A 12,615-nucleotide genomic window follows, 5' to 3' on the forward strand; every position below is an offset into this window, starting at 1 on the left:
CTGATTTTATTTGTGTTATTTCTACCCTACTTCTCATATACCGGGCTTGCATATCCAGATCTAATTAAAAATGAAACTGCTGTTCATTGTGCTAAAATCACAACTATAATTAATTCAACTGCAACCACAGACAGTCTAAAAAGAGAAACCTGCAGCAAGCCAGCACTGCCAACTTGCAAATGCCTTCACTAAAAGTTAGGTTTTCAGGAGAAATTTCACATGATACTAACACATTTTTAAAGCTCTGGAGTGGAAGTATAACTACCATTTTCCACTGACCATTGACCATGCTGGCTGGCGCTGATGAGACCTCTGGGCCTCTCCAACCCACAAAACTCTTCCCAGGTTGTGTCCCTTCTCCAGGCCAAATCCCTCACTGGCCCTACTCTGCAACCTCCTCAGGTTTGAATGGCTTGATGGTATCCTTGAGCTGTGATGATGCTTCTTGCCTGATGGATGGCGGGAATGTGTGTGTGCATGTGTTTGCGTGTATTTGCATGGCTGGAATGTTGTGGAAAGGAGAGAGTCACATTGCTCTGTTCACTCTTGCCTCAGGCCCTGATCACTCTGGCAGGCAGCCTCCAGAAGGCTGTGCATAATAGAACGTGGGTTGTGGGCTGAAAAAGGCTCCTTTAAATCATGGTTTTAAATAAACCATGGCTTAAAGTGAATGAGTAGCACACTGCTAAAATCACATGTGTTTTGCTGCTGCTGCTGTTGTTGTTGTTGTTCATTTAGGTACTGCTCAGTGCCCAGATGACTCTAAAAAAAAAACATAAAAACCAGTTGCACAACATTGTCTAAATACAGAATAATTTAAAATAAATTACGATTAAAATGTGCAATGAAACAATCCCATTAAAGCAACACAGCAATTAAAGCAGTGTTCCTCACCGCACTGCTGCCTGTCCTTAGCCAGGGTAGATCATAGAATCATAGAACTGTTGGAAGGGACCACCAGGGTAATCTAATCCAATTCCCTGCAATTCAGGAATCTTTTACCCAACATGGGGCTCAAACCCATGAGCCTGAGATTAAGAGTCTCATGCTCTATTGGCTGAGCTATCCCAATAAGCCAGAGGTTGTGAACGAGCACTCAAGGTTTGTTTCCCACAAACAAACCATAAATGGTAAGGCAAGCTTAGTTCTTAGCTTACTGTTCATGGTTTGGTTTGGGGGAAGCAAGCTACACATAACTTGAAAGCAACCTCTCTTGCCTCCCTGTCACAATGGAGGAAGAAGTCAGGGAGGAGCAAAGTGTGCTTTTGAGCAGGGTGTAACAGCATGCTGCTTATTCATATTAAATTATGGTTAATTTATTTCAAACAATAGTTTAAAGTGATGTGCGAACCCGGCCTTTTTTCTAGCTATGAAGGAATTCTAAGCAAGTGAACAAGAAGTATGTAATGAAAGGACACTGCTGGGATAGAGAGGGGCAAGAAGGAAGCAGCTTTTTAAGGGTCCCTGCTAACTGGCAGTAGAATTTTGCCAGACTGCACTGGAAAGGTTGATGCTGCAACTAAAGCAGTTCCCCCCCCCCTTTTAAAGTAGTACACATAGGGTCTGAAAAAATGAGGCAGACAGCACTGAAATGCAACAGTTTGGCAGCATCGGTTTTTAGATTCTCCATAAAAAATGAATGAAACAAATGATGACCATTCCAGAGAAAACAGCTAGTGTACAGCAATCTTCGACAACCTGGTGCCCTCCATAAGATTTGGACTACAACTCCATCAGTCCCAGCCAGCACAGCCATGAACAGGAGGGCACCAAGTCTCATCATTTTGCAAATGGTATATATGTAACCAGTGGTTATCCAAAATGATAAGTTTTAAAGGAAGACACCTAAATGCACAACTGCGCTGAGGATTCCTAAAATAATATTACCAGATTTGCTGTTTTCACTGATAAATGCAATTCATCCTCTCCCATCCTTACACTTCAGTAATCCACTTAACTTCAATGACAGTATGTGTGTTTTACACAGGGGCTGCAGGCTGGTTTCTAAGATTGGCTCATTTTAACAATTAACCAAGTGTTCTTAAGACAATAACAATATTCATTTTTGTTAGCAGACCTTGCAGAATTAGGGTCTGAAGGTTAGCAGAATTAGACTGAAGTAATCACTTACAGTTTCTGGAGTTCAAAGGCTTTATTCATGAAGGAACGATTTACAGGATGATTGGTGATAGCAGAGATATAGCAGACATATTGTCTGAAGAGAACAACAAATGGAATGGCTCAGCTTTTGGGGTAGAGTTAACTTAGACAAAGAGGCTTACAAACAAGTGCTTGCTAGACAGTGCCCTCGTGTGGTTTAAAGTAACACATGTATTAACTACAAACACCAATAATTTTATCAGCTAGCATGACTATGTTATTGTGCAAGTTTAAAAAAACTAATTGTTTTGAATATTGCTGCAATTGAAAGAAAAAGCAATCAGCAAAAGACTCATGGGTGTTATGTCACAGAATTCATTTGCCATGAACCTATGCATCAGTAGGAAAATCTTCCTGAGAAAAGCGCCTCATGAAAAGCTCCCACTAATTAGCAAACATTATCTGCCTTCAGAGAGCTTTAATCCACAATTAGCTCAGGGGGCTAAGCATGCAGGATGGTGTCGTTGATCCAGTTTGATAATGGGAGTACTTTGCTTCTCATTATTCTGCAGAGAGGGCATCCATTGGCTCCTTGAGCATCTTGATGGTAAATGGTGCTAATAAGGCCTGATGGTTCTCTGCTCCTAACAAGCCTCTCAGCAGCAAGAGTGATTACAATGGAGATAGATTTGATGGGATGCACTTGCTTTTGTAGTGTCTCAGCTGCTGACACTCTGCGACATAATCAGGTCACAGAGCCGGTCACAGCCATCAGCAAAAGCCATAGCTCTATCCCTCATTATTAAAGGGTATTATTCTGTCCCAGGCCTTCCTAACACAGCCAAGGGCCTTTTCGTTCCTTTTATATATATAATATATATATATGTCTCCCCCAACCCGCTGCTGCTTTTTGGTAAAGCATTAACTCCCAACTAATAAAATAAAATACTTCATCAGCTAAAAAGCTAGTAAATTTTAAAGCAAAGGAAATAAAGCAGCCCCTTTCAAACCCAGTGAAGGGATCACAATTAAATAAGATGGGGAATTTTTGTCACCATGCACTGCATGGTACAATATAATATGTCATGTGCAATAAAAAAGAGTGGAAAGCATTACAAAATAGGATTTGACTCTCTTTATGGATGGATTTGTAAAGTACCAAAGCATCTCTCTTTTGAAGAGACTCTGGGCTACCATTTTTAATGTGCCTGTGTCCTGTTTCCCCACAATTGCTTTTATTTTCTTGTAGCATCAGAAATACTTTCATGGAATAACGAGGACGCAGGCACGACAATACACTCTGGAGTAGTTCCACAACAGTCAATGGAACTACCCCAAATGAAATTTTCAGGTTGATGCAGTTTCAGGCAAGGGGATCCCCCCTCCAAGAGATGAAACTGGTGTGAAAAGAGGGACACTGCATTGTGCATACATTCATATACGTAATTTATTCATTTGCTATGCAGCATTCACAGGTTCTTGTGTTTTAACAACCTCTTTGATCCATGGCAATAGTGGGACAAAAGAAACATGTCTGCACAACATGGAAAATGATGCCCCTCTTAAGTCATTTTCAACTCTTATAAATAATACTCTATCCCCAGCCCAAAGCTGTTACCTGCAGACCATAAGTGATAGTATTTGCTTCAAAATCACTTTCACCGGAGCTGGAAACAGCTTTTGCTTGCTTTGTGCTTCGAAACATGGAAAAAGCAAAAGGCCTGATCCTTTCCCAATTGTAATTTCCCCGTTTTAAAAAGAAACATCTATGTAGGTTCCCTGCTTAACTGATAGGAAACATGCGTATTTTATAATTGGGCATGGCTACCCAACTACGTGGGACGTGGGTGGCGCTGTGGTCTAAACCACAGAGCCTAGGGCTTGCTGATCAGAAGGCCAGCGGTTCGAATCCCCATGACGGGGTGAGCTCCCATTTCTCTGTCCCAGCTCCTGCCAACCTAGCAGTTCGATAGCACGCAGTGCAAGTAGATAAATAGGTACCGCTCCAGCAGGAAAGTAAACGGCGTTTCTGTGCGCTGCTCTGGTTCACCAGACGCGACTTAAACATGCTGGTCACATGACCCGGAAGCTGTACAGCCGTCTCCCTCAGCCAATAAAGCAAGTGAGCTCCGCAACCCCAGAGTCGGTCACAACTGGACCTAATGGTCAGGGGTCCCTTTACCTTTACCTTACACAACTACATGGGATGTGGGTGGTGCTGTGGTGTAAACCACTGAGCCTAGGGCTTGCCAATCGGAAGGTCAGTGGTTCGAATCCCCATGACGGGGTGAGCTCCTGTTCCTCTGTCCCTCCTCCTACCAACCTAGCAGTTCGATAGCACGCAGTGCAAGTAGATAAATAGGTACTGCTCCGGCAGGAAAGTAAACGGCGTTTCTGTGCGCTGCTCTGGTTCACCAGACGTGGCTTAGTAATGCTGGTCCCATGACCCAGAAGCTGTCTGTGGACAAACACCGGCTCCCTCAGCCAGTAAAGTGAGATGAGTGCCACAACCCCAGAGTCGTCTGCGACTGGATCTAATGGTCAGGGTCCCTTTACCTTTACCTTTACCCAACTACATAACGCCAAGCAAGGTCATCTATGCACCTAGCCCTAAAAGTGCTCATTCAAAAAAACCTACTGGACTGCAGCCTTTGTGAATTTACTATCAGAGTCTAAAGGTGGTGAGTCTGCTTAAAGCTTTGGCAAGGATTGGTGTAGGTGCACATTTTCACTAGAACCAGGTCCTTCAAGGTAAGTGGTAGTAATGCTATCCCACCCATCGGCATTCCAGTTATGGGCAATGGGGAAGAACAAATCAAGCACAATGGGTGCGATTAGGGTTGCCATTGTCATCAGGGATAACAATTTTATGACAGCTTTTTATGTACAGAGGGTTTTTTGGTTTTTTTATAAAGGCAGAATCATGTGTTGGTTCAGTCAGTGGCTTCTGCCTTCAGTTCCATTGTTTCAGAACAAAAACACCAGGGCCTTCTTTTTCAACTTTGTACTTTTCATTAAAATAAAACTGCAGTGAGTAGGTATCCATAATTATGTTGTGCTCACATAATTGTTTTTCAATTATTGCTTTTTTCTATGTTTTTAGCAGTTCTTGTTTTTATCTCTAAGCTGCCTTAGTCCTTAGTCCTGTGAGGGGAAAATGCTTTTCAGTAATTAAATGTTTCATAAACATAATTAGTGGTTCCTAAAAGGCGAATTTTAAATTCCTGTAAAAAATCCTGTTTTCTTCCATGTGTCTGGAACAGAATGGGGATATCCAGAGCAATTCTTCAAAAAATAATAATTTGGTCACTGAGGCAAGACAAGCAAAAATATAGTGCAAGGTGAAACTTTGTGGTATAGCCTCTCTCTTGCCATGTGGTTAGGAATAAGCTAAATTATTGCCAGCATCTGAATCACATTGTGCGTGGCCAAGAAATGTATGCTACATATGCTTAAAGAGCATAACCATGGCCAAGTTGTTGCTACCCTTCAGTGAGTTTTAAAATCAATATACTTGCCTGAGGCAGAGTACCTCACAAAAACGCCTCTAAGGCTGTTCAGTCCCACTTTACCCTCACTGCCTTAGGATGACCCTCTCTGCCTGAGGCTGTTTCTGCTCTGGCCTCACATAATAACGTTCACCATTCCTGCCACCTCTTAGGTTTCACAGGTAGGAGTATTAATACAATTTACCTTAGTGCTTAGGTGCTTGAATGCTTGTGGTGTCCAGTCTTCTCATAGCCAAACAGCCAATGGTGAAAGACACTCATGGTGCAAAGTTGTACTGATTGCAAAGGAGATCCCATGAAGGAAAATGCTACATTCATAAATGGTAAAAGGGAAAACTCCATTGGATCAGAAGTCTTTAGCATTTGAAAGACCTGACCAAGAACCAGAGCAAAATCCATGGCTGAGCAGCCTCCTGCCCACTTTTAAAAAAATAAATAAATTATAATAGCATAGTCAAAATTGATAAAGGCTACAATCTTATACAGTATATACTGGCAGAGGAAAAGGGGACGGGGGAGAGCACTGCCCCCGGCAGCATTATCCTGGTGGGGTGCCATCGTGGCTGCACCCCTGCCCGCGCAGGGCGTCATGCACCCACAGGCGGCGCACCACAGCCCCAGGGCATGTGCCATGCCCCTGCGGGAGACGCGCCACACCCCTGGGACGCGCACCAGCCACACCCCTGCCTGGTCTCCGCCCCCGGTGCCAGAGCATGAAGCTCCACCACCGACAATATATACACTTACTTGGTAGTAAAGTAAAGGTAAAGGGACCCCTGACGATTAGGTCCAGTCGTGGCCGACTCTGGGGTTGCGGCGCTCATCTCGCTTTATTGGCCGAGGGAGCCGGCATACAGCTTCCAGGTCATGTGGCCAGCATGACTAAGCCGCTTCTGGCGAACCAGAGCAGCACACAGAAACGCCGTTTACCTTCCCACCGGAGCGGTACCTATTTATCTACTTGCACTTTGACGTGCTTTCAAACTGCTAGGTTGGCAGGAGCAGGGACCGGGCAACAGGAGCTCACCCTGTCGCGAGGATTCGAACCGCCAGCCTTCTGATCGGCAAGTCCTAGGCTCTGTGGTTTAACCCACAGCGCCACCCGTGTCCCTACTTGGGAGTAGGGCCCATTAAACCCACTTGGACTTACTTCTGAGTAGGCATATACAGTACATGATTGTGTTTTAAAAAAAATATTCTGTTGACTTATCAGCTTTAATCGCATATCTAAATGCAGATAATGGTGGCAGATCCATACCTTCAAGCATCAGCATTTTGTGCTCACATCACCAATTATCTTTTCTTCTGCAGCCCACCCAACTCCCCAGGCCTCATTTCCATTACTGGTGCTCTGATAGAGGAGAAAGCCTGTGGGAGATGGGTTGCAGGAGTAACCGTGACAGATCTGGGAGATGCGACCATTCCTCTGTGCATCTCTCTCCAACATGCACTCCATCCTAGGTTGTGCTGGCAGGGGGTCCATTTAGTTACTTCTTTAAATTTTCCTTTTAATAAATGTTAATCTGTTTCATTATTTGTTTCCTTTTCTTATTTGTTTTCACCAACAATTCAGAATTTCACAATTCCCTATCATTTTAGTTTGGCTTTTAATTTCAGACTTTGGTGCTTTTCATCTGAGTGTTGTAACATTTTGAGGCTATCAAGCTCCCCCAGGGCATCAGACTTCCAAAAATCCATATGGATTGGTTCCCATTTTATAAGAAATTTTAAAAGATGCACAGCTGAGATAACCTTTCAAATGATTCCATTGGGAGATCCAGCTGCATTTCTTCTACTTGTAACTTCTGGATTTACATCCCTTTCTGCCTGAAAAGCCCAGGCATTCTCCTTAGAATCAGATCTGCCACATTTCTGAAAAATAGGACAAATGCATCCCGACAGAAACTAATGGAAAATTAATCAACCCCCAACAAAGAATCACTATTGTATTTTTCATTCTAAAATTCATTTTTTTTAAAAGCAACTCATATTTTATAACTAAAATGAATAAAACAAATGCAGCTAATTTGTTTCATTTTTTTTAATATATTTAAACAAATGCACCTCAGTACCCCATCCCTCCCACTCTTCTAGTAATGTGATTGGAGTAGGACCTCATCTGAAGACATGGGTCTGCCAAATGATACTTTACATCATGCATATGGTAGCCATTTGCCTAGGTGATTCCCAACAGGCAAACACATGTCAAAGCTTGCTTTTCATACATGCAGCTCCTTGTAGATTGGAGCAAATATTATCAAAATACATGCTCATATGCTCTCAGTAGCTCCTCTCTTTTTTCACCATTCCACAAAAAGCTCATATGCTCTCAGTTCCTTTCATCTGTTTTGTGGAGCAGATTTGGGAAAGAGGACAGAATGCCTCTCCATTTTAAAAACAGATCTCTCAAAAAAGTAATTTCATATCCAGGCACAATATCCAAATAAACATTCATTTTAATGTTTGATGCATCAAATACTCTGACATTGCCAGCTCTCAAAATAAATGGTTTGTTTTAGAGGTTGGATGTGTCATATTAGCATCCACCCAGGAGATAAGAAAAGAGAAATAGAGCAGAGAGTGATCAGGACATCAGGGAGACAGTTTAGAGAGAGATGAGAGAGGCCAGTTACCAGGGAAAATGTAAAGATAAAAAATATAGATAGATGAAAAAGGCAAGGAAAAATGTATAAATAGGTCATTGCAGCCCAACTGGAAAAGGAGTTTAATTTTAACTTGTTAGTCGTAGTCTGTAGAGGCCTGGCCTCTCTCCCAAGGATATATTTATTAAGCCATGACATGACTTATTCAGGAGGATGGGTGGATGGACAGACAGATAGACTCAAAGTGATAGGGAAGCAGTAAAAGTGAATTCACATACTGTGGCACTGAGGGTTTGTACTGGGAGAGCACAGCCTCTTGGCAGAGGGAATTAGTCTTATTGATTGGTTAGTTCCCATTATAGCACCATATTAAACTTTTCTTCCTCGCTGTCACTTCAATGTTTCCTCTTTTGCCCCGCTCGCCAATTCACAGGGCACAGTTTTCAGGTTCAGGAATCATTCCCATGATGTCTATATGAGCACTGAGGACATAATCAAGCCTGTCCAACGTTGCGCTGGGCGCAGGGTGTTTTCTGCAGCCAGGCTAGTGTTGTGCTTGGCAGACTTCCAATTTTCCTCCTGGGATATATTTCCCTTCAGAGAAGAGGGCAGGAAAGGATTTCTAACACACACAAAAACTTCAAAAGTTATTTTTCTATATAGACAAATGGAGACTTAGCAGGGTCATGGCACCCCAAATACCAAGGAATTAAAAATTGATCAACTAAAGGGGAAGCAAACATTGTCAGGTTCTTTGAAGTTAATAGAGTGGATCTCATTAAACACCAGAAGAAAATGTTATCCTTAAGGTTATTTCATTTTTATTTTATGGTGTTAAGTGTCAGTTGACACATTACAGTGTTGAAGTCTGAGAAAAATAGTTGGCCTTTCCGTGAAACTATACACCTTCATACAGAATCCTTAAGAGCAATGTAATGGGTTCACATGGAATTACCTGGGAGCCCCAATTAGTTTTTCATTAATAAGCTTTATGCCTTTCGTAGTCTCAGCCACAATTCCCCCCCGGAACCTCTCTTTTTAGTCTTTGCAAATATATGTGAAATTTATTTGGATCTCAGGACCATAAGGGTGTTAAGCACTTATTTAACTCTCTCCCAGTGATATAAATGGGAATAGTGCTTCACTTCCACTGGATCACACTCATTATGCTGCCTGTCCTGCAAAACTGCACTTTGTTCCTCGGCTTTTTTATAATTTGGGTAAATATGCAGTCAAGGTGACATAAAGGGAGATAAAAGATTACCATTTTCAATAGATTTGCTATCCCTGTTATCTCACACGTATCCAAACTGAGCCTGAATCTTCACAGAAATGGTGCCTGGTTTTTTTCCTCCTCCTGATGATCATCTGAAGGGAGCAGCAGAAAAAGAATGGAAGAGCATGAGTTATTTTTAAAGAATGCATCAAGCTCCCATTGCACCCTCTGTGTATATATAAGAAAATGCCATGATGGTCATGGATAAAAGATTGTTCACCTATGAAAAGGGTGATACAGTTTTTCATTGCCAAAGCTCATTAGCATCATTGTAATGAGTTATGGTCTTTGTTGTGAGAGATGAGAAATCCTGTAGTCTCGCCCTAAAGAACATTAAAGAAACATTACTGGCAGGAAATTGGAAAAGTAATATATGTTAGATGGAATATGACAACTTTTTCTGATAGACCAGACAGATAAATGTCACCTACAAGTTTCAAAATACATTTAATTTTGCCATCACAATAGACAATATCTTCATAAAATATATATGAATCAGCTTTTAATCATAATACTTGACTGTGATAAACAAATGCATATTTGATAACACTTTTTTTAAAGCTATCTGTACCCACGCAGGCATGACTCTTTGCTACTTTCAGTTCTTTAAACTTTTGTTGCCGATTTGAGGATCTTAGACTAGCAAACTTTAAGGAATCTGAAGTTGGTTGAACCCTCTCAGTAAAAACATGGATATCTATTTGTGTCCTTTTTTCCAGTATGGTCTTTAACACCACTTAGCTAACATTGATCTAAGTGACTACGTGCATTCACAAAATCAGAGTATATACTGAACAATTTATATCACTTTTTCTATCACAAGGAGATAAGCTAGGTTCAGTCAAGCTTTGATAACAACACATTATATAGCGTTACTATTAGGTCTGCATATATGGGGAAACATAGTGAGCTGCTTTACACATAGTCCTAAAAAGGGTTGCCATATGTCCTCTTTTTCCAGGACATGTCCTCTTTTTCATGAGTAGAGTCGTCATAGCAATCCATAGTTAAAAGTAGAAGTCGGCAAATGTGTCTTCTTTTTTGCTCTTCAAAATGTGGCAACCCTATTAAGCCTCTTGATTTTAAGGTTCTTGTTGGTTAGGCAGCCTTTGTGTCGTCTCCTCTTTGTGATACTTTTTAGTTCTCTTTGTCTTATTCCCATATTGCCTTCATGTTTCACAACTTGTAATCTTTACACTTCCATATTGTGTTTTTTGAATAACTTAAGCGTAAAGGTAAGGACCTAGACTCAAGAATTCATGACGAAATGAGTTTAGGGAATAACAAGATATAAAATTGAGCCTCTACTCTGAGCTATGCCTGAATAATTGAAAGAACAAATAAGAGCCCAAAGGCAACTTTACTATTAATAAAACATTTCATTCCTTCATACATCCAAAACTTTCAGGCAAACTAGCAGAAGTTAATGAAATTATAAAGACAGAAAGCATGATTCAGCAATCTCCCTGCAGATGTTGGGCTCTGAATGCAAGACCATTGCTCCCCATTCATATCAGTGAAGGAAGCTCCTCCATGAAAACCATGGGATGTAGGCATAGCACTGGTCCTTCCAGAGATTTGAAAGACGAAAGCCCTACATATGCAGGAGTTTCATTTCTGCACTGTCCATTAGAAGGGTTGTAATCATGCTGCTACTGGGGTACAAGGTTTAAAGCTGAACTGCATACTTGCACAACATAAATCTGCTTATGAAACAAGAATTTCAGTTTCTTTTCTTCCTCCTCATGCCTCAGCCCAAATCCGCTCCAGAGAATATCCTAACCTTCAGGAGTTGATTTGTGGGGCTGAGAGGAAAGAAAAGCCCCACTGAGTGACCAGATGTCCGCTTGTGCATCTTACCTATAGTGCACAACTTCATGAACCATGTAGGCAATGACAAACTTCCTCTACCCACAAAGCTAGCAAGTCAAGGACAAAGCTGCTCTAGGCTGAGCTCCCTGATTTATTTTAATCTGTATAGTAGGCATAGGCAAACTCGGTCCTCCAGATGTTTTGGGACTACAACTCCCATCATCCCTAGCTAACAGGACAGTGGTCAGGGGTGATGGGAACTGTAGTCTCAAAACATCTGGAAGGCCGAGTTTGCCTATGCCTGCTGTATAGGGTTGCTGGGGAACCTCCATACATGCTTGAATGTGTGACTAGCCCCTTAGAGTGCTACATACTGTAAATGAAGCATTAGCATCTACAGTCATACCTCGGGTTAAATATGCTTCAGGTTGAGCGTTTTCAGGTTACGCTCCATGGCGACCCAGAAGTAATGGAATGCAGACGCTCAAAATGACATCACGTGCATGCACAGAAGCGGCGAATTGAGGCCCGCAGACATGCAGACGTGGGTTGCGCTTGCTTCAGGATGCGAACAGGGCTCCGGAATGGATCTCATTCGCATCCAGAGGTACCACTGTATTCCATTTATTTGATGGGGCATTTTGAGGAAGGAAAGGAAATTGTAAGAGTCTGTCATTTCTAAAATATTCCCACTGCATGTATGTTTGGGGGGTACAACCTTCCAGCGTCCCTGCACACGTTCAAATAGCATAATTCATTCATTGCAAAACCACAACACTTTAATACAACAGGCCGTCCTCCTGCTTCTGACCTTACAAACTGTTCACTTCAGCAATGTCATTCTCAAAATGCCTGACTGCAATCCCAGAAATGCATTTTAAACGTGGATGCAAACATTTCTATTACTGATAAAACTAGCACAGCAATTTTTTGCCTTGTGGGGGGACTGGAGCCTTGCTGGCTGAAGTTACAGGCCCAGAAGTGACACTTCAAGGCCATGTCCTTTGCGACATGTGAATCAAATGTTTTTATTTATTTATTTATTTCACAAGGCTTCTGCTGACAGCGTTAAAAAGAAAGATAATTCTTTTCATTTGGTAACATTTGTTGAAGTAAAGATAGAATGCCCACACTAGGCTGACCACAATCTTTCCTTGTTATAGACAAATGATAATTTGAACTCTGCATCAACAGAGCTGTTTAAAGGCAGAGTATACAAAACATCCCTGAGGTCTTGTTTATTTCTTCCCAAGACCCCATTCCCACCCACAACCTCCGGATAAAGCTCAGCATATGCGAGGCAAGAATATGTCAG

At 41.8% G+C, this 12,615-nt stretch overlaps 1 protein-coding gene across 2 annotated transcripts in view; it reads left to right on the forward strand.

Annotated features, from left to right (window-relative positions):
• Positions 1 to 12,615, forward strand: part of POU6F2 (POU class 6 homeobox 2) — a 291,478-nt gene that overhangs the window by 261,558 nt on the left and 17,305 nt on the right. The gene's annotated exons all lie outside the window — the stretch shown is intronic.

This window comes from Podarcis pityusensis (genome assembly GCF_964106645.2).
Source record: "Podarcis pityusensis genome assembly, chromosome: 12".
Lineage (NCBI taxonomy): Eukaryota > Metazoa > Chordata > Lepidosauria > Squamata > Lacertidae > Podarcis > Podarcis pityusensis.